Here is a 10,367-nt window from a genome sequence, read left to right as displayed (position 1 = left end):
GCCTTGCCTAGCTAGTAGCTAACGAAACAGCAAAGAGAAAGATTTAAGACGAACATCAATACTTTTGAGAGGAATGGACTTATTTGCGTTTATAATCACTCCAGCTGGTTTCCTGATACATTTAATCTGCAACCAGAAACTGTCAAACACTAAAAAGTCACAAAGCTGAAGTCAGCTTCTCATTTGCCAGCCTCTTGTTTGAATTGTCCTGTTCCACTTTAAATAGGGCAGCAGTTACATTCTAGCACCTCAGGCATAATTTAAGGTGGAATGGACAATTTGAACAAGAAGCTGGCAAAAAATGAGAACTTTGAGAGACATTTTACAGTGTTCCACTTTTAAAGAAAAGTTGCCTGCCAGAGATGTGAGAGAAACAGCTACAACAGAGCTAACGCTGAAGTTAACTGAGCTGAGCTAAAGTCTGTGTTTTCATTTTCTATTGTATTTTTTAGCCTATACTAGCACATTAGCACATCCCGAGACATATTTACAGCCAAGATGGTAAAATGTTACTTAAATAAATGGGCATAAAGTCTTGTGGCTCACAAGGCAGAATGATTTTTGTTGAAAGGACTAAATGACTCTTCTTATCATTTGGATGGCCAATCCCTGGTGTAGGTACTTGAAAATGTGGTTAACCCTCAGCAGTTGACATCACAGAGAAAGAAAGCATCACATTTATCTGAAATCTGCTCTCAACACATAGTCAATAGGCCACACAATCTCATGATTCATTCAGCTGTTTTTTGCTAGACTAATTACATAACCCCTGGTGTGACAGAGATGTAAACCACTGCTCTCCTAGGCCTCAATTACAGCTCACAGTCTGATTTATCATAATTATGCCCTCTCAGAGCAAAGCAGCTTCAGAGTGCATCTAGCCATCACTTGCCAGAGGACGATCCAACACAAGTTCTCCAAGCTCAGATTAATTTCCTGCTATTTTTAGATTATAATCAGGAACAGAGTTAAAAGAATTTCCATTTGAAAAGTAAAACATGGGCCTTGAGGACACTGTGCCCTCTCATTACATGGCAGTTTGGCCACTCCCCCTTGTTTATTTCTTCAGGGTTAAGTGCTAAGCTAATAATTGAGAAGACAAGTGGAAAAAGTAAAAATGTCACATACCTCCACCGTAGAGAAGAATTGCAGGTTCTTCTTTGTTGAGCAGGATGATTTGTGAATGCTGACACCCGTGAACTGTCTTATGATGAATGCATTTCTGTCCTCGTTGAATAACTAGGTAGCGCCTGCAGCTAATTGCAAGTTCTGAATGTGTTTTAGCTTAAATGGGTCGATTTGTATTTTATGGCATTATGTGACTCTATATTGCTGTAGTTCAAAAAAGCAGAAATTGAAAATGTAGCTGTACAAAGCCAAAGATCAGCATCCACACTTACTAATCATGGTCTTAAATACACAAAAGTTAGCTGGCTAGGCTCATTTCTAAGATGAAAATATAGTAAAGTGTAATCATGGGCTTTGCAAAGCCAATTTTAGTTAGCCCCCACTAACACTTCTCATCTAGCTATAGTTTATTTTTATTCACAATATAGCCTACTGTAATGGCAGGGCACGACCTGGGGGAGGCACTGTTGCTGCAGCTCAAAGGCAGTGCTGACTCTGCCATTGACTGACATAATGTTCAGCCAATTATATCAGACCTCACACTTTGGAAGCCAATCATATCAGACACGTGGGAGAGCCTGAAGATGGGATTTTGGCTAAAAGCTCACTAAAATAAACATTAGACCTTATTCAAGATCTATAATGTCCAGAGTGAAACGGTAAGAAACAGAGTGAGTATGTCCACCTGCACTATGGATTCATGGCAGATTATGGTCAGTATAGCTGGATATCTGTTTTTTTTACTTAGTGGCTTCACGCTAACGTCACTTTCTCTTCAGTATTTGGAGACATTGACACCAGTATTTGCCCTATATTACTGTTTAGAGTAAATTAATGGAAAATTCAAGCAAGAAGCTACTTCAGCTTTGTGTGAAATCATCATAACACACTTTTATATCCCCCAATTCCTCAACCTGTAGATAGAAATGAAGAGGCAGGAGCTCCGTCGAAGGCCAGCCAGATAAGAAGATTTCTAGCAGTTAAGAGAAAAGAAAATTGACTGATTTATTATTTCTTTGAGTTCTTGTAAATGAGTCTAATAAAATGAATGTATTACTAATTACAGGTAGAGAGGGACAGAAAGAAGCTGAAGGAGACTTTACTGACAGGACTGAAGGTGCAGATCTGAAGGAGGTTAACACATTTTAGATTTTGTTGAAGAATTTTAAATATTTAAGCTGAAACAATCATTTTTTTAATACAAGCAACATATACATCTCTGCTACAAATGGATGCTTGAACTTTGTTTCTAGAAGACAGATTGAGCGTCAGTTGTACCATTTGCTGGAAAAACTGAGTGCAGAGAAAGTCAGTTTAATATAATTCTGTGTTGTAAGAAACAAATATATTTTTCAACCATACTGTATTGTGTATTATCTATCTATAAAACAGACAACTCAGTTAATAGATACACACACACACACACACACACACACACACACATTAACTTGCATGTGAAGCATCACTCATCAGTAAAGTATGGAACATTGTTTCTGAATAATCACAGCTTTACCAAAAGTTAATGTCATTTCCATTAATATATTAATTCATAACCAAAATACTAACATTGGAAAGATAAAGTAGAAGAAAACCTCTGTTTTCAGATGATTTCTCTTTTTCTACTTACAATTTGTGTAAACATATGTAACAAAAAGACAAAATTTACTGTATTTGTCTTTGTTTACTAAAGGTGGCTTAGTTGTTATGCTGTGTAAGAACAAACCCTGCAGTACGGAGGCTGTACTTAAGCCTAACTAGCACTTGCTTTGTGCTTGTCACCTGCTTCAAGATGATGATTAAAGTAATATAAGGTTGGATTTTGTGAATTACACAAACAGCTCAGTCACCAAAAAGTGACTTACATGCCCTGAAAACACTCTTTGGCACAGATTTCTTTAAAACACTGCGACTTGCTCTGAATTTTTGCAGGAGACTGTGGCTGGAAAATGTGTTCATGTGGCCAGAAGCTCACACTGCTTGATCTTCTTTAGCAACATTAAAAGTCCATGTTAAATTGTGCCCTGTGATAGGTTGTTCTCTATGCTCCCCTATAAGCTTTGGTTAAAATTAATACTGAATTTAATTTAACTGAGAACATACAATATTTTATACATTTTATATTTTGTGTTTTTTTTTTCCAATATATTGATTTCAGTAATGAAATAGAAACTGTGCAGTAAAATTGGCAGAAACTGTAGATGTGTTCACTTATTTTCACTAAGAGACATTGAAACTTTTGCATACGAATGTATTTGATATGAAAGATTATTCAAATAGATCTCTTAAGTGAAATTCATAAATTGAACACATTTTTTAGGCCGATCTTAGTAAGTCCAAGTCTACTAGGTCTAACTCTGGTTTAAGTGGTGTAACTCTCCAAAGCATGTTAAAAAAGACAAAAGTGTCATTAAAACACTGGCATTTTTGAAAAAAATCGGTATCGATCCTTTGGCATAATTGTATCTCAGCAGTCTTTATAAAAAGTGGTGAAATAATTTTGTTTTTAAAGCATCATTGCTATAAAAGTTTTGTCTGCACAGCATTGTATAATCAGCGAGCATAAAGCTGTACTGTTGCTGTGCAACAATGAAACCTTAAGATGAATAATTTAATAATAAACTATATTACCATAAAAATCCCCGAGGACCCTCATGGTGTGAAGTTCAGTGAATCTTTTAGAAATATCTGACCTCTTCATGTCAGAGCACTACCTCTTCACTCAGAGGTAGAATGGTGTAACCTCAGGAAGTTATACTTACATAAATGAAATGTAAAGACGAGATGAGAAAAGGCCCTCTCTTCAGTGGCCATAGTTTGTGGTTAAGCAAGCCATGTGACACACATTAGGCTGTATTACAGCCATTTATCACTACTAAGTGTCAAATTTGGTGGCGAAATCTTTGCCTCAAGGTTAAAACACGATTAATGGACTAATTTCACATGGAGACAAAAGAGGAAAGCATTAGCTCGCCATAAACTGCAAAACAAATATTTTTCACTGTACAGCCTGCAAAGCCTTCAAGTTATATCTGACTGTGCTGCAGTCACAGATCTCTCTTTACTTGTTTAGTTTCCAGTCAGAACAACCATTAAGTACAAGTACTTTAACAGCATGAGGAACAAAAACAGAAAATATATTTATCTGAAAATTACACAGCAGCCTAAACAACTATATGTCTGTCTGTCTGTCTGTCTCTCTCTCTCTCTCTCTCTCTCTCTATATATATATATATATATATATATATATATATATATAAAAAGAAATCTGCAGTGATATTTTTTCACACCTTCAAAGTTCAGTCTTAGAACTTGGTTGCATTTTCTGCTTCTCACCAACAACTCACACCATCTAAGCCACTTGTCCTTCTGGGTCACAGGGGGTGCCTATCCCAGCTGTCATTGGGCTAAAAGGCAGGATACACCCTGGACAGGTTGCCAGTCCATCACAGAGCAGACAGACATTTACATCTAGGTGCAATTTAGCATATCTAAACAGCCTGACAGCATGTCTTTGGACTGTGGGAGCAAACCAGAGAACCCGGAGGAAACCCACACAGAAAGGACCCTGGTCGCCCGGCCAGGGACTTGAACCCAGGCCCTCCTTGCTGTGAGGTGACAGCGCTACCCACCATGTCACTGTGCCGCCTTCTCACGAACCAAGTAATCACAAACATATTCAATGATGTTGAGGTCTGGACTGGTCAGTCCATTGTTCTCAGAACACCAGCACTTTCTTTCTTTGAGTTCTTCTGTTTTTATCTGTTTACTTTTCTCAGTAAGAGCTTTTTGACAGCCATCCTTTCAGACTCACAGAGGAAAGATGGACAGAAATACCTGTGGATTTTTTCAGACCTGAAGCAAGAGTGGAGCTTGATTTTCTCCTCTCTCTCAGAGTTAAAAGCTTTAAGTGCTGTTTATGTGATGGGGACAGTCTGGAGGTCTACCAGGTTTTGCACAGTTGTTAGTAGTCCCATTTTCTCTAGATTTCTAAAATATTTTTTTGGGAAACTCTAGTTTTTTTTGCATATTTTCCTTTCACTTTCTCTTCCTTATGCATCTACTACTGTAAAAAAAAATAACTTGCACTTTATGGCATCCTTGTCTGTGTATATCAGTGTGCAAATATAGACAGGAAACATCATATGCCAAATGATTTTTGTATACTGTATATTTGAAAAAGATGAAGATAAGGCCAATAGTGTAGTGAACCAACTTTGTTTAATAACTTTATTAAAAAACAAACTTGTTTTATGTCTGTGTCTCTCTGCCTGGATAGCGATGTACACTGGAATGAGATTAGTAAATTTCTTCTCAAGAAATGTTTATTTACAGCTTCTGCAAATGAACATTGCAATGAACAGTTCTCACATACAATTCCTATTGGGTGATCCAAAGATTGGCAGTGTCATGCAAGTTACACAAAGGTTTATGTGGGAATTCCAGAGAGTGAGTCTACAGAATGTACAAGAGATGCTTTTCAGAAAACAGTGGCAACAATAGAACATGCATTATAATCCAGACAGTGGTGAAGTTACCCAAAACACATCTGGCCAATGGATATTTCTGCATGAGTTACAGTCTCCATGAGATCAGCCAAACAGTTGACAGAAGGACATATGCATGCACTCATGGCTCAGTGGATTTTGAAAGGTAACTGAAGGCCAAGTTTCTGCACTGTGTCAGTTTAATTGGTTGTTATCTTCTGGTTCCAATTGCCTGTAAATAGAACCATACTGCATGAAGTGGATCAAGGGCCAAACATTACTGCAGGTAGATTTCCTTGCTAATTTTCAGAGTGGTTGACCGACAGGTTTAACTTCCTATATCATAATCACTAATTAGAGTGTTTTTATTTATTGGTGAATTTATTGTTTAAAGCTTTGGTGACACATTTCCATTCTATTTTGAGTGCTGTGGGTGCTAGACAGTCTGGCTTCCTCCACATTTTTAGAATCAAACATATGGTGCAAACTGATTAAAAAAAACAAAAAAAAACAAATAGACCTTCTGTTGTTAAATTCTTTGCAATTAGCAAATGTCTGAAAGATCTTCCCTATATATTCCAAAGTCGGTGAGTACAGTTGGACTACTGAGAGGCTTTAACAACTCGTCCTGTCAACACCCTGCTTTGCAGACTGAACGCCACAGATGGTACGAGAAGCTTTTTTCCAATTTGTTCCCTAATTTAGATGTTCCCAATTCCACCCACTACTTAGGACTCCCCAGTCACACAATACCACCAGCGCTAGGAGGGCGAAAGCTAGCATAGGCTTCCTATGAGTTCTGTGAAGCAAGCCACCAAATCTTATCAAACTTCTGCTAATGCAACATGGTTGGACACGCACTTGTAGGAAACGCACTTGTAAGAAAGTGCCAGGTGCCAGCTCTGTTACATCAGCTGTATTGTGGTGTTGTTGCTGCTGGATGCCTAAATTCCTACTGTATTGTGTTGTTGCTGCTGGATGCCTAAATTTCCTATCTATCTATCTATCTATCTATCTATCTATCTATCTATCTATCTATCTATCTATCTATCTATCTATCTATCTATCTATCTATCTATCTATCTATCTATCTATCTAACAGACACCTGCACTGGCTAGCATCGCGCTGGGAGATGGGGGGCATCCTACCCACCCAAAGAGAGTGAGGCGAATTGTGCTCTCTTGGACTCCCAGCCACGAATGGTTGAAGCATCACCAGGGATCTTGTAATGATAGGTTGCACGGTTGCACCACTCGGGAGCCCCAGCTTTCTGTAATTTTAATGATGAATCTTTTCTCTAGCTTTTTGTTTTTTACTGTTGTCTCCTGTGCTGAAGAAATTACAGTTTTGACATTACGTTAAAGATGTCTATGTAATGTGTTGAAGAGATATCTACTGAAGTTAGCATGCTATCCAACTAACCCCCCGCCATCCTGTCTCGTAATACCACTTTGTATCTCAAGAGGCGATAGTGAGTCACTGTAGCGTTGAGTCTGCCATCAGTCCAACATGTGAGGATGAAGAAGTATCACAGCCCCATAGATGTATACTAACCACTTGTCAACCATATTGAAAGTACTGGTTAGACCATTTCAGGACAGATAGCCAATGAAAGGAATAGTAAACGCAATGATGGCCTTGGCAAGCAACCATTATCACCATCGCTGCCTGCTCCCTGCATGTTTAGCAGCAAAGAAAAGTTACATAAAAAAGGTAAAACAAGAGTTAATATTGGCATTGCTTCCTACTACTACAGCTATTGGTAAGTAAAGCAATAAAATTTGCTCACTCAAGAGGCTGCCCAGGTGCTAGTGCAGGCTCTTGTCATCTCAAGACTTGACTCCTGCAACTCGCTCTTGGCTGGTCTTCCCATGCAAGCTATCAAACCTCTGCAACTCATCCAGAATGCAGCAGCATGGCTTGTTTTCAATCTCCCCATGTTCAGCCATGTCACCCCACTTTCACTGGCTTCATGTGGCCACACGCATCAGATTTAAAACCCTAATGCTTGCCTACAAAGACAAAAAATGGACCAGCCCCTACCTTCTTGATGGCAATGGTGAAATCTCGAACTGTACCACGAGCCCTTCGAGCTTCGAGTACAGCTCAGCTTGACCCGCCATCCTTCAAGGACAAGCATCAAGACTGTTGGAGTGTGCAGTATGAATTTGCCAGATGACATCTTCTTACATATTGCTTCTTTAATGTTTCCAGCAATCTCAAAAGTCTTACCAACAGATGCACATTAGTTCATGAACTATTTTATCAATAATTGATTATAATGGAAAATCCTGCAAATTCTTTCGCCTGTGTAAATAAGCCATGTTAGTAAGCTAGCTAACTGTTAAAGCAAAGCTAATATATTTTTTAACAATGATGACCATTGTGATTGTTATTGCATAGTGGAAACAGCACCACCCTCCATGTAGTCTCACAAGTCAGCCTTCTGAATATTGGCTGAGAGTTTGGTGCTTTCCACCACAGTGGTCAAGAACCTCCTACTTTTCCTGGAAGAGGCCATTTGAGTGCCTTGCAAAAGATAAGAGCATCTGAAGCTGAGACTCTAGGTGACTGGGGTTTAATTCCCCACCTGGGCAGGCACACCAGGTTATACCAATAAGAGTCCTTGAGCAAGACACTACTTTCATCTGTTACATGATTAAAAAGTAAGCAACTCTGGATAAGATTGTAAATGTGTAAATGTAAGTATTAAGAGATGCGAGTGTTATTTTCATGATATTTCAAAAACATTTAATCAACAAAGCGAGATTCAGTATAGGAAAGCAGGGCACAATCTAACACATTTTGTTTTTTGCTGAATAATTTTTAAAGTGTCTTTTTTTTAAAAAAGCAAGATTAATCACATTTTTATACAAATATCTCTGCTACAAATGAAAATTTAAACTGTTTAGCATCAATACAACAACATATACAACAGCTAGTTGTAATAGTTGCAAAAATTCTGATAAGTTTATACAAACACAATTAATTCAGGAAAATTCTGTTGTTTGAACAAGACAAGATTTCCAACCTATATTCATAAGTAATATGTGAACTTTAGGGTCTGAGGGCATTTTCTCTATTTTTGCTATCTTCTTAAATTCAATCTTGTTACATACAATCTAGTCACATACAATCTTGCAATAAGATGGAATGGAAAGGGCAACTCTACAGACTCAGGATTTCTTTTTTCTGTATATCAATATAGTATCCCAGAAGTCGAAGAACTAATGCCAGAACAATAACATTCTGTCACGATTGGTCCCTCCCAGTCCTGTCCATGTGCGTTTGTTTGGTTTTCTAGTCCTGCCCCCTCGTTTCATGACTCCACCCCTGATTGTCTCCACCTGTGTTTGCACCTGTCCCTTGTTACCCTTATATATTTAAGCCCTGTGTTTTTCCCAGTCTGGATACTGGTCTTTGTTTGAATCTCTGTCTGTGTTGTTGGTGTTATCTGCTGTGGTGTTTGTATGTTGGATTCTGGTTTGTTTGTCATGTCTGCCCCTCGATCAATCTGTATTGGCTACTTGAACCTGGACTGTTACGACGATGACCCTGGATTTGCCCTTAATAAATATCGCTTATCTCAGCACGTGCGTCTGCCTCCATTCAATTATATTCTACTTACAACACATCTTTGGAATGTTTTAGATGACTGGGTGAAAAAAAAAAGCCTTTTTAGCTTTTTTAGATTTCTACAGAAGTTCTAAATGAACTTCCCTTTATGAACTTAGTTTGGGAGGCTGCGTTGTAAGACTGTAAAAACAAACCATTGTGTGGAGGCTGCACTTTAGTTATTTACTTGCTTCAAAATAATCATATGTTACAGCCACTGATGACCGTTAAGGAACGAAGATTAAAATAATGTCATATATAAGGATGTTTTTGGTCAACATTTTGTTGATTTTCTAAGTGAAAATAAGTTGACCCATCTTCTACAGACGACAAACGAACATTTTAATGCAAAATTTATTTATGGAATTTACATAAAATGATAAAGTTGAAGATGCGAGGAGTAGAGGTCGTAAAGGTGGATGACTTCAAATATCTATCGTCAACCATCCAGAGCAATGGACAGTGTAGAAGAGAGGTGAAGAAGAGGGTGCAGGCAGGATGGAGTGGGTGGAGACGGGTGTCAGGGCTGATGTGTGACAGAAGGATAGCAGCAAGAGTGAAAGGGAAGGTTTACAAGACAGTAGTGCGTCCTGCTATGATATATGGTTTGGAGACTGTGGCTCTGTCTAAAAGACAGGAGGCTGAGCTGGAGGTGGCGGAGATGAAGATGCTGAGATTTTCGTTGGGAGTGACAAGGATGGACAAGATTAGAAATGAGCAGATCAGAGGGACAGTGAAGGTGGAGCAGTTTGGAGATAAAGCCAGAGAGGCCAGGTTGAGATGGTTTGGACATGTGTTGAGGAGGAATAGTGGATATATTGGTCAAAGAATGTTGGAGATGGAGCTGCCGGGTAGAAGGAGAAGAGGTAGATCTCAGAGAAGGTTTATGGATGTAGTGAAGGTGGACATGGAGATGGTTGGTGTAAAAGTAGAGGAGGCAGTGGATAAGTTATGGTAAAAGCTGCTGTTAGCTAAATAACTTAACTAATAGGAGGAGAGGTAAATGACATTCTTATTGGACAAGTCTTTCGGCTTAGGGCATCTAGCTAACTGAGAAATCCTTCTCTGTGAAATGCCCCTTGGGGAGCTGATGTATTTAGGAATACGTTGTTGTAAAAGCTTGATCTATTTGATGGTGA

The sequence above is a fragment of the Pygocentrus nattereri genome, chromosome 15 (assembly GCF_015220715.1).
Source record: "Pygocentrus nattereri isolate fPygNat1 chromosome 15, fPygNat1.pri, whole genome shotgun sequence".
Lineage (NCBI taxonomy): Eukaryota > Metazoa > Chordata > Actinopteri > Characiformes > Serrasalmidae > Pygocentrus > Pygocentrus nattereri.
This window is presented reverse-complemented; position numbering follows the sequence as displayed.